Source organism: Hylobates moloch, unplaced genomic scaffold (genome assembly GCF_009828535.3).
Source record: "Hylobates moloch isolate HMO894 unplaced genomic scaffold, HMol_V3 SCAFFOLD_7, whole genome shotgun sequence".
Taxonomy (NCBI): domain Eukaryota; kingdom Metazoa; phylum Chordata; class Mammalia; order Primates; family Hylobatidae; genus Hylobates; species Hylobates moloch.
Genome location: NW_026652282.1, coordinates 132381748 through 132398508, shown reverse-complemented (window position 1 = coordinate 132398508; position 16761 = coordinate 132381748). Strand labels below are relative to the sequence as shown.

At 36.6% G+C, this 16761-nt stretch overlaps 1 protein-coding gene across 1 annotated transcript in view; it reads left to right on the top strand.

The window, feature by feature from the left end:
- Positions 1-16761, top strand: part of IL9R (interleukin 9 receptor) — a 72860-nt gene that overhangs the window by 9188 nt on the left and 46911 nt on the right. The window lies entirely within an intron of this gene.

Sequence of the window (16761 nt, the reverse complement as noted above, 5' to 3'; positions counted from 1 at the left end):
TCGATCTCCTGACCTTGTGATCCGCCCGCCTCGGCCTCCCAAAGTGCTGGGATTACAAGCGTGAGCCACCGCGCCCGGCCTTGTTTAGAGTTTTAAACATGAAGGGATGTTGAATTTTATTGAGAGTTTTTTCTGCATCTATTGAGATAATCATGTGTTTTTATGTCTTTAATTATGTTTATGTGATGAGTCGCATTTACTGATTTGTTTATCAATAAATGATACAATGATTTGTGTATCAATAAATGATATTTGTGATCCTGATGGATAAGCTTTTTGATATGCTAATATATTCACTTTGTCAGTATTTTGTTAATGACTTTTGCATTAATATTTATCCAGGATATTGGCCTAAAATGTACTTGTTTTGGTGTGCCTCTGCCAGGTTTTGGTATCAGAATGATGTTGGCCTCATTGAATGTGTTTGGAAAGAATCCCTCCACCTCAATTTTTTGCAATAGTTTCAGTAGGAATGATATCAGCTCTTCTTTGTACATCTGGTAGAATTTTTCTGTGAATCTGCCAGGTCTTGGCTTTTTTTGTTTTGTAGCCTATTTATTACTGATTCAATTTTGGAGCTTGTTATTTGTCTGTTCAGAGATTCAATTTCCTCCTTGTTCAGTTTTGGGAGGGTGTATGTATCAAAAAAATTATCTATTTCTTCTAGATTTTCTAAACTGTGTGCATAGAGGTGCTCATAATATTATCTGATAGTTACATGTATTTTAATAAGGTTAGTGGTAATTTCCCCCTTGTCATTTCTGAAACTGTTTATTTAGATCTTCTTTCTTTCCTTCTTTATTAGTTTAGGTAGCATTCTATTTTATTATGTTTTTCAAAAAACTAAATCCTGGATTTATTGATCTTTTGAATCATTTTTCGTGTCTCTATCTCCTTCCATTCAGTTCTGATTTTGATTATTTCTTGTCTTCTGCTAACTTTGGAGTTGGTTTGCTCTTGGTTCTCTAGTTCTTGCAGCTGTGACGTTAGGTTGTTAGAGATATTTCTAACTTTTTGATATGGGCATTTAGTGCTATAAATTTTCCTCTTCACACTGCCTTAGCTATGTCTCAGAGATTCTGGTGTGTTGTATCTTTGTTCTCCTTAATTTCAAAGAACTTCTTGATTCCTGCCTTAATTTATTCAAAAGTCATTTAGGAGCAGCTTATTTAATTTCCCTGTAATTTTATAGTTTTGAGCGAATTTCTTAGTGTTGATTTCTAATTGCTTTCACTATGGTCCTAGAGAGTGGTCGTTATGATTTCAGTTATTCTACATTTACTGAAGAGTATTCTATGTCTGATTATGTGGTCAATTTTAGAGTATATCTACTTAACAACTTTGGATGACTGTCTTGGAGAGTATCGATCGCCAAATTAGAAAACTGATTTGAGTATTAAATGCACTGCACTCTATTTGGGGCATTTCCTATATAGCTTATACGGATGATAGTAGAAAACATATTTTTGTTAGTTCACTTCTGCTTATGTACTTTCTGACCATGAAGTCACATGATGTTTGATGTGTGAAGCATTTGGTCATAGCTCCTTATCATTATAGAATCCAATATTGCATCCACAAACCAAAAGTCAGGGCTTGGATATATGTATTGAGGAGTATTTCTTATTCCAAAAGAATGTAACTCCTTACGAATTGTATACAACCAGGACTTCAAATCCTGTGTAAATATTGTTAAATAGATTATATTTCATTCATCCTAACCAACTGAAAATTCTCCATAAACACCAGAGATATTCTACAAGACCTCTTCCAAAGGCATTGAGTTTTTATACAATAAAGTCTTCACTAGGACGCATTCAGTCTAGAAGACAACAGATTCTGGAATGATATCTGATCGGATTCCAGCCCCTTTACCAATATACTAGTGCTCCTTAGTAAACCAGATAGAAAAATAATCAGAATACAATTCAAAAAACTGGGGTTTGCTTACTGAAATGTCTTTATAAGTTCCCCAAAGTCTAATTCAAAACTTCTGATCTACTTCATCTTACTCTATTTTACCTTTCCAATGTCCACATTTTATTCTAAAACAAAAATAACCCCAACTATTAGAAGATATATTTATATGTTAAAGAAAGAATAGAAAAATGTCTACCAATAAAGACTTTAAAAGTGACTTTAAAGCACGGAATAAAAGAAAAAACCTCAGGGAAATCTTGTTCAATATAACCTATTGTATATATTATTTAGTTGAATATCACATGAGAGCATTTATTGTTTTTAGCAGAGAAGAAGACACACAAAATGGGCTCCCCAAAAGCCATTGGATGAGTAAAAACAACTGTACATTTACATTCATATGCTTTTTTCATTAAATAAACCCACATGTTACACATAAGTGTATCCAAGGAGAGGAAGAATGGGTTATAATATCAGTGTTACCTTTGTAGTATCTGTTTCTCTATCTGTAAAATGAAAGCATTGCATAGTATGATTTCTAAAAGCCCACACAGTCTCTCTGGTTCTCCATCTTTTGCTGACATTTATGCTGTATATCAAAATATACATTCCCAGTTACGCTTAAAGTTTCGAAAAAGCAGACTGCACTTTAACTGATTCAAATAAAAAGGGTCCTTGAAAAGTAAACATTAGCTGCCATGACATTTCCCAGCATTATTAGAGTTAGGTTATAGGCTCTGTACGAAAAATCATAGGACACTAATGATTAATATGCTGGAGTGAAGAGCTATGTGAGATTTTGTACTGTGTAAACTATTATTCTATTTTTAAAAGCACTGTGGAAATCAACTTGAAACTTTGGACAGATATCCTTGGATCTATGTGCTTAATATTAATTTTCATTCCTAAGCAGCTTGCTACAATGCTGTAGAGCAGTGGCCACTGAAAAGGACCACCATCGTGTGCCACAGAGTCTTCAGAAATTAAAAATGTTCCTTACCTAATACCATTGGATACATGTGAATCAAGAAAACAAAACGTGTGGATGGATAAGTTGATGATAAATAATTAAGCTCTTAAGCAAAACAAATATCTTATAGGCTATTATACCAAAAGTAGTAATTATTTTATTTCCCTTTAGCCAGCCTTCTTTGTCCGTAAGAATTATAAAACATCTCCCAAATATACTAGTCCCCTAGTTCTCACTAAATTCCAAAACACCCTCTAGATTTCACAGACAAAGCAATCTGCTAATATGGACTGTTTGTGTATCTCAGTAAAGTTAATATGGCACCCAGAGGCCCATGACAACACACAGTTTATCAAGAGTTACTCATCAATGAACATATACAGTGAATACATAAATCTTAATAATCATTTGGAAATGCCATCAGGCATGGCGGGTGAGTTAGACTAGTTTCGAAGGTTCAGGGCCGAGGCAGGCAAAAGGAGTGTAAGCCTTAGTATGCATATGCTATAAGACAAGAAAGGCCAGGGGTGGAGGGAGGGGCATGAGCCACTCACTCAAATGCAAAATTAAGGTGGATGGGTGGTACCACAATAAGCAATTATCAAGATAAAAACGATTTTAATACATTAAAAAAAAATTCCAAAACGTGCTGACCAAAACATAAAACTTGTAAATACAGATATGGCTTAACGCTACGCCATCTTAAATATTGCACCCCAGGTGAGTACTTAACTTTCCTTACCCAGGTTCTAATCCTTAAATCAAGCGTGACAGCTATAAGATTACTTCCATGCCAGAAAAGTGAGTCTCTCATGCTACTGAAGTTTGAAGCAAGTGTTGAAGCCCTTTATTCTATTCTAACATTATTCTATGTAAATATGGTACCTATATAACATACTCATTAAAATGCCTCTCGATAAGATGAGTATATACATATATATATATATATATATATATACGTATATATACATATATATATGCTATGAGAACTCGTTCAGAGCTAATTTCAAATTTCTAGGGTCATTTTTTTTCAAATACCACTTGTCGAGATTCTGAGAAATAACATACTCTGAAAGAACTACTAAATTTTCCCAACAAACAGTATTTTGAACAATTATGTGAAAATTAATTTGAAATACTCCATATATATGTGAAACCTTTATGTTTCCGAGAATAATTATGAGACTGAGGAGCACTGATAAGAGAAAAAGGGTGATCAACTCTACCAATGCTTAATCCTGGATATAGAAGCTTCAACATGCCTAAACAAAAGAAAGAGATGTGAAATAACCATCAAACAGACAAAGTTTAATGACCCTGGATATTGGCATCATTCATGATTTGATTATACTTTAACAAAAGATATCAACTGTGATATCCTTGCATATCTCAAAAGAGTCCATGCTTTCAGACTTCCTACCATTGTTTTTTATTATTAGAATTTTACTTGAGGGGAAGAAAAAAAAAGAAAGAGTAACACTGACATGAACTGAACTCTGGTATTTAACACTTAAATTTTAGCAGTCATATGAAATGAACAAAAGACTGTAGGGCCACCAAAGGTGAGTAATGAATTTTCCCATGATGGGAAAAAGGAAGTCAGGAAAAACGTTGGAGACACAATAAACGAACTAAGTTTTCAATGGTGTAGAAGATGTCTATAGATGAAAGAGTGGCAAAAGCATTTCATGCAGGATAACAAATAAAAAAGAGAGCTTACGGTGATGAATAAGGTATCATTCTCACTCTCGGTGAGTTTGGCTGAGAGACCATAATAAGCAACACGAGGTAAAATATGCAAAGAATTATATGGCAGGTATAGAGAGAATACCATAAAGAGGGAAGAGGGAGGAACAAAGGCTTCCAGAGCGAGGATCAGGAAAAGGACAATGGAGCAGCAAACATCTGAGCTGGGTCCTAAGTGATGATAGAAGGCGAAGGTGCAGAGATGGCAAGGACGCTATGGACCACCATGGTAAGAAGCATGCAGAATGTCAAGAGAAGGAAAGAGTTATTTAGAAGAAATTAACTAAATGGTATATTAAAAGAAAATAATAAGAGAAAATGTGAGAACTTTGAGTTGGAACCAGAGAGCTGATGGCAGAAAATCTGGATTTGTATTTTTAGGCAGTGGCTAAACGGGGACATGAATCAATGGTGGTTTTTAACAAGGGCGTGAGCACAACTGTGCTTTGGAAGATAAATCAGGTTACAGTGTGTAAATTGAACTGAGGGAAGAAAGACTGAAAGCAAGGATAAAAGAAGAGAGATATTAAAAAGTTCTATTGGGAAATTTTACCTTAATTCAGAACATGATTCTTTAAGACAAATAGAATCTGTATTCAGGCAAATCAGAATTGCAAGAACTACTGGCACAAATATTGTGCCACAAGGAATTCTAGCTCTTGAAGCTACCCTCGACTCACTGCGTTGAGTTGTAACCATTGTTCTAATACTTAGTTCATTCAGTTGTTTACTGTTTGCATTAATTTCCTTTATTGATTATACTGATTCTTCAGTAAACTTTGTAAAATGCCTAACATTGTTGACATATGGAAGCCAAAATGGTTTCTTTCTCTGTGTGTAACCCTCCAGCCAACTTTCCACCTGTCTCAAATGTGAGAACAACTTTCAAATATTCTCCGTTGGCCTGAGAGGGTCACTATGAAGCTTCTTGGCTAGAGATACAAAAAGCTCCATGATCTGGCCCTTGATGGATTCCCTCGTTTCAGTTTTCACCACTTTCTGTCTCATGGTTTATGTAACAGCAGCACTAAAGCAGATGTTCTCTCTCACAATAAGCTGTTTCTCACCTGGCCCACTGCTCTAATTGTTGTCTTGGCCTGATGGGTTCCACCGTACAACACCCCAATCTTCCTGCACCTGGCTAACTTAGATTCATCTTGGAGCACTTCCTCTGTAAAATCTTGCCATTAGATTTCATGTATTGATATGAACCAGAGTTCAGTTCAGGTTTCAGATTTCATGTATTGATAAATACCAGAGTTCAGTTCATACAAAAGAGTAGCATTTGTGTGAAGTGAACTCTGGTATTTAACAGTTAAATTTTAGCAGTTATCTGTAGTCTGGGAGAGACTGTTCATAATGCCATGAATTAAGCAGACTACGAGCTTGGTTCTGCCTTAGATTAGTAGGAAAGATAAATTGAGTAACAACCACTGAATTTTTATCTGTTGCCTTCACCTCTAAGCCAATGAGTCAATCCTGCCAATAATCTGTAGTTGTCTCATGAGCAAAGCTTGCTTCATGTCACCTTATACCTTAGAGGACAGTCTTAACCTTCTTATTAAGGTTTCAGCAATAAGAGTAGTAGTATTTGTTTATAGTGTGTGTGCGTGTGTGTGTATGTGTGGGTGTGTGTGTGTGTGTATTTTAGGCAATTGGGTTGATGAAACCATTCCAACCTCTGTACTTACACTCCATCGCTGTGACACACATTTTTCACCTATTGCTAAACGTTTTTGTCCTCATTTGTCTTTCCAAACCTTGGCTCCCAATTTGGTGTCTGTAATCACTCACTAAATATGGGTCAGGAATCTATGTTAGTTTAACATAAACATTTTAACAGTAGAAAATTTGGCAAGCACAGTATTATGCAATAAATGTCTGTATGCCTACTGAGTACTGAGTGTTTCATAGGTGTGCAAATATTGCATGGAATTACATTTACACAAATCCATTCTTATATCAAAACATTTTGTATTTTACTTACAATCTTATGAACATTTATCCCAGTCTTGTAAATACTTGCAACTTACCAGCCTACATATATTGGTTTACCATTTCACTCCCCAAGTGTCATCAAAACATTCACTTAAGAAAATCCAGAATGGCAGAAGACCCTTAGAAATTTAGTCCAAACATTAAATTTTATATAGAGAGAAATTTAGGTGCAGATAAATGAAGTGACTTGCCGAAAGTTACACAGCTAGTTAGTGTCAGGTACCAAGTGCAGTGTATCAAAACACACATCTCTCGACTCCTAGTCGAGTAGCCTCTCCACTGTGCTCTACTCATTGCTGCCACAAATCAAGCACTGTGCTACCCAAATGGGTCTGAAACCCCTTTCCATGAAATTAGGCAGCAAGTCTTGTTACTGGTAAGAAATAATCCTCCAGTGTCACCTCCTCTGGGAAGAATTCCCCAGCCCTCACTGCGGTAGTCACTTATAACAATGTTGTATAATTTTCTTTCTTTTTTTTTTTTTTGTTGTTGTTTTTGTCTGGAGATGGAGTCTCGCTCTGTCGCCCAGGCTGGAGTGCAGTGGCGCGATCTCGGCTCACTGCAAGCTCCGCCTCCCGGGTTCACGCCATTCTCCTGCCTCAGCCTCTCCCAGTAGCTGGGACTACAGGCGCCCGCCACCACGTCCGGCTAATTTTTTATTATTATTTTTAGTAGAGACAGGGTTTCACCGTGTTAGCCAGGATGGTCTCGATTTCCTGACCTCATGATCCATCCACTGCGGTCTCCCAAAGTGCTGGGATTACAGGTGTGAGCCACCGCGCCCGGCCATCATTTTCTACTTTTCTGGTCTAGGAACCCATCATTGCCAGAGACCATGTTTCATGCATTTTATTATAAAAAGTAGTAAATTCCCCTAGATACTGTAACAAATTACCACAAACCTGGTGGCTCAAGAGGACAGAATTTTATTATAACATCATTCTGGAGGGCAGAAGCCCATTTCACTGAGACAAAGTCAAGATGTTGTTGGCCAGGCCCTGCTCCCTCCAGAGGCTCTAACAGATAAGCTCTTTCTTGCCTCTTTCAGTGTCTGCTGGCTGCAAGCATTACTTGGCGTGTAGCTGAATCACTCCGATCTCTGCCTCTATGGTCGTATTATATTATCCTTTTCTGTCTGTGTCTAGTTTCCCTCCACCTCTCACTCACAAGGAAACCTGTGATTGCATTTAGGATCCCATCTCAAGATATTCAGTCACATGTATAAAATCTTTTTTTCATATAAGATGACAGATACAAGTTCCAGGGATTATGATATGGATATATTTGGATGGGGGTCATTATGTAGTCTACCACAACTCTCATTTCATAGAAGAGAATATGGATTATAGCATGAAGATCCTGTATTAATATAATTATTTGGCTATTTAGCGTATTTTTCAACCAAAGTTTGCAAGGTCAAACTTATCCATTAGGTCTTGCCAGTCTCAGAAACTACGGGCACTCAAGATGAAAAGCAGTAAAAGAGGCCGGGCGTGGTGGCTCACACCTGTAATCCCAGCACTTTGGGAGGCTGAGGTGGGCGGATCACGAGGTCAGAAGATCGAGACCATCCTGGCTAACATGGTGAAACCCCATCTCTACTAAAAATACAAAAAATTTGCCGGGCATGGTGGCGGGTGCCTGTAGTCCCAGCTACTCGGGAGGCTGAGGCAGGAGAATGGCGTGAACCCGGGAGGCGGAGCTTGCAGTGAGCCGAGATTGCGCCACTGCACTCCAGCCTGGGCGACAGAGGGAGACTCCGTCTCAAAAAAAAAAAGAAAAGAAAAGAAAAGCAGTAAAAGATTCAGGTATCAACTACCTAGATGATGAATTGATTTTGCATCTCAGACATAATTAACGTTGGTTATGATAACTGTTTGGAATAATGAACAGTTATTTTCTGCTGATTAAAAAAATATTGCTTGCATATTGTAGAATATTAAGGGGGAAAGAGAAAATATAAACCAAAAAATATTATCTAGAATTCCTTCACCCATAGATAATCACTGTGAACATTATGTTTATTTCTAGTACATTTTATATGTATACATATATATGCATACTTAAATAAATGTTTTGCATTTGATATGTGCTCCTATTGTAAGTCATAATATTTTATATACATTTATATATGCATTTCATTTTTCTTAGATGATTTAAATAATATTATAGGGAACATTGTTGGAACCTATATTTTCACTAGGCATTATATCATTAGCATTTTCCCATGTCATTAAAAACTCTTTGTAAACATCATTTTAATAGCTGCATAATGGTCCATCATATGGGTGTATCATCATTTACTTTACCATTCCCTTGATTTTATGTAGTTGGGCTGATTGTGAATGACTTTTCACAGTACTGAATACAATGAATACAATGAAAGACACCTATCCAGGTTAATTCAATATTGATGGAATGTGGTAACTTTATTTTCAAAGACTGGGAAATAAGTGCTTTCACAGAGCCACATTTAACAGAGAGTATTTAAATATTGATGTTTGCACTATGTGTTAAGGTGGCTTTGCCCTCCTATCTCATAGTTCACTTACCTATGATCTGTGCTCTAGAACACGTTTGTCAAGAGGCAGAGAACATGGGATGGGAAAAGATACATGGCAAGTGAGGAATCACATAGAGAAAGACAACCTGAAATACTTAACTGGAGGACAAAGCCCAATCCAGTGCCTGGTATGAGCTAGGCAGGTCATGAGAAACCCAGAAGGCAAGTATGAGTTGCCACTGAGTGGCTCAGTTATCTCAATCAGGCCCAAGAAAATATAGAAATGTTGAAAGCTGGAGTGACAGTAGGAAGAATAATTGAGGTTAAGGTTTTTATATTTAAAGCATCAGAATAATTCTGTCAGGCAGGGAGATATGATTTGTGTTTTCTTTTATCCACCTTGACTTCTTTTCCCCTGTGCCCCCTCCCAGGTCTCAAAGGAATTGGCCAGTACTCCTCATAACTCAATGTTTAAGAGCCTATTATGTGATAGAACACATACAATTGATTTCATATATATCATCTCTCTTCATCCTTACATCAACCTTGACATAGTATTATTATCCCTATATTACAGATAAAAGCTCAGAAAGGTTAAGCACGCTCCCAAGATCACACAGTCAAAATTTAAATTAAATCCAATTGTCCTGACTCCCAAAGTGATGTGGTTAATTTCTATCCTCTACTTTTTTGCTTGCCTAGGTTACAGGTTTCCTCTCAAGTTATTATAGTTCTATGATTTTAGTTGGTACCTAAACCAAGCACTTCATAAAGGTGTGTCATCAGGTACAAAGAGCTGGTACTTAAACAATACATGATCTGCCTACTGGAAAGACAACTCAAAGCTCATGACCCCTACAAAGTAGTTTTGTCATGGGCCCTCAGGGTTCATTTGTTTCCAATCTCCTCAGCACCTACTTAGGATCTTTAAATACAGAGGACTAACAGAGTGAGTGTTTTTGCTAGCAGTATTCAGTGGTTATTTGAAAGGAAAATGAAATGTAAGAAATAAAATTGGAAATAAAGATATCTTTAAATAGCATAAATCAATACTTGAAATATTGGGTAGGAGTTCTGAATTTCAGGGCATTAGCAAACACACAAGCTCACATTAAGCCAGGAAAGATGATTTTTCTCTAAATTTTAAATCATCTTGATGTTCTTCACAACCATTAACCACCAACACATAACATCATATTTAATACCAAACATGATGACACTGATTTTTTATTTTATTGAATTATGTATGATTAAGAGGAATTTGAATTAATTTCCTTTGGCCATGAACCAGTTTTGCCCAGAAATCCCAAAACTTAGCTAAGATTTTATATTTTCTCTATAGTTGAGTTTTTTCCCACAATATTTATTTTATACAGATATAATTTTAGTTGCTTTCTATATGATATTTCATTATAGTTTAACAAAGACTTTTAAAATATTTCCTGGTTAAATTTGTAGTCATTAAAATCTATGGTCAACTTGACACTGCTTATAGTACCTCTATGACCCATTTATGTTATTTGATTAGATTATAGTGTTGGGATTGTAAAGTGTCAGATTTTTAAAAGCTCATCAGTATTCCTTCAATGCATATAGCCTTTTGCTTTTAGGAACCTTCTTCTAACTGTACCAAAAATATGGTTGATATTGTCTTGAACTTGTTCATTGACAGGCAACTCATTAAAACTTGAGGTGGTCTATTCCGTCTTTGGGCACTTGTAATAGAGAAGATCTTCTTTTCTTTATTTTGACCAAAATTCATTCCCCCAAGGCTACCTTTCATGGGTACTAGTTTTATCACATGGGGCTACAGAGAAAAGTCAAATTCCTCTTTCAACCCTTTTAACATACTGTAATTGTACTATTACAACACTGTGGTACTAACAGAGTAATTGATAATGATAACTTATCATTAGATAGTGCTTATTATAGACCAGGAACTATTCTAAGTGTTTTACATATATTAACATAGCAATATTCACAACAAACCCATATGGTAGATTCTATTTTTCCCCTGATTTTATAGAGAAGAAACTGACATACAGAGAAAATAAGTTACATGCCAAAGGTCAAACAATTAGTGAGCAGTGAAGCCAGCATTTAAACTCAGGCTGTTGGGCTGATGCCAGTGGACCATATATATGGAAACTGACTTATGCTATACTAAGTTATGTTATGTGTGGTGTGTTGTACATCGTCATGTATTCTTAATAAAGATGTTAGACCCAAAATCAACATTAATAAACAAAATAAAATATAAGTAAGTATATATTTCTGATCTACCTCCACCAGCACAATTCTTAGAATCTTGATTAGATCCTGGGAAGAGAGATTAAAATATCCATCTCTGGATAAATGACTTATAGGTAGTGGCATGTGGACATCTACCACACTGAAGTCCACCAGTCAATGTATTGCTCTGCATTTCCACATGTACATTTACTGTCTCGTTCTTAAATATGCAGACAGCAAAGAGACAACAGACATTTGAGAAAATTCTCCAACAGAAAGATGGAGATTAAATAAACATAAGAAAAGACAGAAATAAGAAACAATTTATTAATGATCTCATTAGATTCTCAGGTAAAGAAGATAAAATATTAATTTCCTCAAGTACAACAGTATACTACTAAAAAAGGAGCATTCTAGAATTATGAAAGTGGTCTTAGAAAATAAAATGACTCAAAATATTTTAAAAATCTCAGTAGAAAGTTTCATCTTGCAGTACCCTTCTTATGTCCCTCAATACTGCAGCCACATTGACCTTTTATTATTTGCTTGAATACTTCAAGTGAATTCCTGCCCTTGGACTTTTGTAATCTTTACTTGCTTCCCTGGAATAACTTTTCTCTGATCTTGAAATAGTTAGCTTCTTTTTGTAATTTAACTCTCGGGTAAAAACCATGTCCTTAGGCTTCTCCAGTCTGTTTATTTATAATTGTGTCTTTGTATCCTCATCACTCCGTTTTTAAAAAAATTCAGCCTGTATTTTAGATACAGGGTTACATACGTAGGTTTGTTACATGGGAATATTGCATGATGCCAACATTTGGGGTACGGATCTTGTCACCTAGGTAGTAAGCATAATACCTGATAGGTAATTTTTCACCCCCCCTCCACTGTAGTAGTCTGCAAGATCTAATTATTCCCATATTTATGTCCATGTGGGATTAGTGTTTAGCTCCCACTTATAAGTTAGAACATGCAGTGTTAGGTTTCCTGTTTCTGCATTAATTCGCTTAGGCTTATGGCCTCCAATTCCATTCATGTTGCTACAAAGAACATTACTTCATTCTTTTTTATGACTGTGTGCTATTCCATGGTCTATATGATCCACATTTTCTTTATGCACTCTTCCACTGATGGGCACCTGAGTTGATTCCACATCTTTGCCATTGCGAATAAGACAACGATGAACACGTGTGTGTGTATATTTTTGGTAGAATGATTTATTTGCCTTTTGGCATATACCCAGTAAAGGGATTGCTGGGTCGAATGATAATGTGAAATGAAAATAAATCTTGGGACCTCAAAATCACTAAGCTAAAGGGAGAAGTGAACCTGGGAACTGCTTAGGGCAAACCTGCCTCCCATTCTACTAAAAATCACCCCTCTGCTCACTGAGATAAATGCATATCTGATTGCCTCTTTTGGAAAGGCTAATCAGAATCTCAAAAGAATGCAACCCTTTGTCTCTCATGTACCTATGACCTGGAAACCGCCTCCCCACTTCGAGTTGCCCCGCCTTTCCAGACCAAACCAACGTTCATCTTACATATATTGATTGATGTCTCATGACTTCCTAAAATGTGTAAAACCAAGCTGTGCCTTAACCACCTGGGGCACATGTCATCAGGACTTCCTGATGCTGTGTCACAGGCATGTTCTTAACCTTGGCAAAAAAAACCAAAACAAACAAACAAACAAACAAAAAACAACTTTGTAAATTGACTGGGACTTGTCTCAAATATCTGGGGTTCACATTTTGGTAACCACACAACGCGACTTTGCATGGAGGTGCCCCTGACCTTTGACAAATCGCCTATTAGTGCCTAGTACCAGCTTGAGCTATCTTTATGGTTCATACCAATAGGACAATTTGCTGAGGCCTGGAATCACTCACTCGAGAGAATCCCTGATCTCCCCAAATCTGGTAGAGATCTAAAGTTTATTTTGCTGTACAACTCCTTTTTTGGAGTTTAACTTGCTTCCAAGAAGGAAGACAAGTTTTCCTCCTTCTTTGATGATGAAAGGCAGGTAACTCCTTTCTGGAGTCTGAGCTAGCTTCCAACCAGGAAGACAAATTTGAGTTTTTTCCTGCTTCTAAGGTGGTAGAGAGCAGTGTAAAGCCTGAGACCTATTCCTAGGTAAGTAGCTGAATTGGGGTTTTGTCTTAGCTAAAGTAAAATTAACAACCAGCTGGTCTTAATTTCTCCTTACCATTAGAGCACTCAGTGATCACATCATATTGCTGGGGTTTTTGTTTGTTTGTTCGTTCCAGTCTTTCTCCTGTCAGATTTGAGCAACTCTACCTGACCCTACCTGACTTGGTCAAATCCAAATGAGAATTCCAAATTATAAGTAACACGGCCTCTCTGCATTGGCTAAAATTTCCTGCATCTGCAAAAGTGGTGGGTGAAACATGTGCTTGGTCTGTGTGGTCGCTTCCTGTCTTAAAAAAACAATTGTTCTTTCACGTACTTTTCTTCCATCCTATACCTCCTTCCCCCTTCGCCATCTTCAGTACTGAGAAAAATTTAGAGAAGGCTTCTAAGGACTCAAACCCCTTAAGGAACTCAGAACAAAGGCACTGCTCACTCCTTTTGGGGTGTTGTGTTTTCTTTGTGAAGTTTCAAGAGTCATGGGCACATTCTTCATAGGTCTAAAGCTATGCTTTCTTGTACTGCATTACCTGACCTCTTTGGCTTTGGGGATATCAGAGATTACCTTGTACTGTGAGAGGATTTGACCTTGGCATGTGTAATGGTAGATGAGAGCTTCAAAGTTAGGGGTGGCTGAGGACAGTTTACAGGAAGTGGTCTTGAGTCTTGGCTGCTTTTTTTTTTTTTTTTTTCTCTCCTAGGAACTTGTTGCTTAAGGATCCTACTTCTAGTCCCAAGATACTTCCGAAAGGGTCTTCTCCATTGCTTTTTCTCCCAAAATTAAACTCAGTTTGGCTTATCTGTGTACATTTGTGTGAGGAACTGAACTGTTTTCATAGATAAATGAGAGACTGAGCTTCCTCAGCTCCAAAGAGAAAGGGAATTTTGCTCCTTCCAGTTGAGTGGCACCCCATGTGACCAGGGGACTCATGGGAGTGTCTGGGAGGTTGACCCCCTGTGACGTGTAGCAGCCCTACAGGGAACCCCCAACAAAATTAGTTTTAGAAAGGTTTGTCCAGAAGGAACACATGGGAGCTGGTCACTCTGTGCTTTGAGCCCTCCTAGAGGTGCTTAGACATCCGGAGAAGGAAACTGAGACAGGTAAGAGGGTGCTCAGTGGTGACACTCTGAGGTCCCTACCACAACCAGCACACATTACTACCCACTCCACAAAAACCCTAGGCCACAGCTCAGTTCCTCCTTTTCACTAAAAAAAAAAAAAAAAAAAAGGAAAAAAAAAGTGGGAAACAATCTAAGAATGAGGAGAAAAAAATGAAGAATCACCCCTTTTTGGAAACTTTACTGGTTTTATGGTGCTTCTACTTGCTAGAGTTTGTTAAAAATAAAAATATCATGGTCTTCGTGCACATTTACATCAAAGAAAAAGTCCTATGGTTGACCTGCAAACTATAGAATACCTAAGTTCTCTTTTTCTCTGTTTTCTTTTATGCCTGCTTTAAAGCTGCTGTTACTTTCCTACTGAGATAAAAACCACTGTTTGGATCGGACCATTATTTTGTTTTTTTTTTTTGTTTTTGCAAGCCAGTAAATTTTTATTAATATCTCAGGGCTAGAGTTCTGAAGTAAAAGTTAGAGAACCTTTTGTGTGTGTGTGTGTGTGTGTGTGTGTGTGTATTTAAAGGGCCTTTATGACGGATTTCTGTAATTTTATGTTTAACTGGCAATTAAATCAGTTTTAATTTCCCTCTGGCACACCAGACATTTTCTCTCTGTACTTTGAGATGTAAATTTTGCTATATAATTTTTTACCTAAGAGTTGTTTCCTTCAATGTGCAAATTTAGGGCTATTTAGCTGACAATTGCCTAGGGTAATAAAACAGGCTATTAAGAATTTGAAAGTCTAAAATTAAAAAAAGAGGTCTTGTCAATCAGTAAGATTTACTTCTATCAGCGTATCTAATAGACCTATGTAGGTATGTGTTGTGTACACAATGTTTCACTACTAAAAATATATAAAAGAGCTCTAATTGGCTTAAGAAAAATAAAAGTGGTTAAATCAAATAGTTTATCAGAAAAAAAGAGTAGTCAAATGCTTTAAGTTTATGTGACTTATGTAAAATCTTTAATAAATAAGCTAGCTTTAAAATTATTGGTGAAGTAATATTAGAAATGTCTTAAGAATTTCCAGCATACATTTTGTTTGCATTTATTGATCAAGCAAGTTTATACTTTTCCCTTAAATATTATAAGGTGTCACAATTTGTCATAAGGGTTATAAAACTATAAACCTAGTCCAAAAGAGAATAAGCTTTGCTTGTGTAATTTTTGATAAATAAGACATTAATTATGCTTTAATGAAAATAGCTCAATCTGGAATTATTTAGTAAAAGAATCATATATTTAATCTTAAGGTTCTTATTTAGGTAAACACCTGAAATTTATAGACTATAAAAGGGTTGACAGGGAAATAGCTGTAATCGTCCAACGGGTTCACCTCACCTGCTATCTAGACAGAGCTTATGTATCAAGACAGGGAAATTGCAATAGAGAAAGAGCTAGCTGTGCAGAAGACCAGAGTTTTATTACTACTCTAACCAACCTCCCTGAAAATTTGGGGATCAGAGTTTTTAAGGATATTTTGGTGGGTAGGGAGTCAATGAGTCGGAAGTTCTGATTGGGTGGGTCAGAGATAAAATCATAGGAAGTCGAAGCTGTCCTCTTGTGCTGAGTCAGTTCCTGGGTGGGGGCTACAAGACTAGCTGAGATGTTTATCCATCTGAGTTGCCAACTAACTCATGAAGTGCAGAGTCTGCAAAATATCTCAAGCACTGATCTTACATTTTACATTAGCGATGTTATCCCCGGGAGCAATTCAGGGAGATTTAGAATCTTGCAGCCTCCAGCTGCATGACTCCTAAACCATAATTTCTAATCTTGTGGTTTTAGGCAGGAAGAAGGTTTGTTTTGGGAAAGGACTGTTTTCATCTTTGTTTCAAAGTAAAACTGTAAACTGAGGTCCTCCAGAAGTTAGTTCGGCCTTTGCCCAGGAATGAACAAGGATAGCTTGGAGATTAGAAACAAGATGGTGTCAGTTAGGTCAGATTTCTTTCACTGTCTCAGTCATAATTTTGCAATGGCAGTTTTATAACTTTAAACGATGACTATAAGTGTTTTCATAAATAATCTAGGTAAACTATTAAAATAAAATCAGTAAATATAATGGGTTAAATATTTGTAGACAAATTTGTTATAATTTATTTATTTATTTATTTATTTATTTT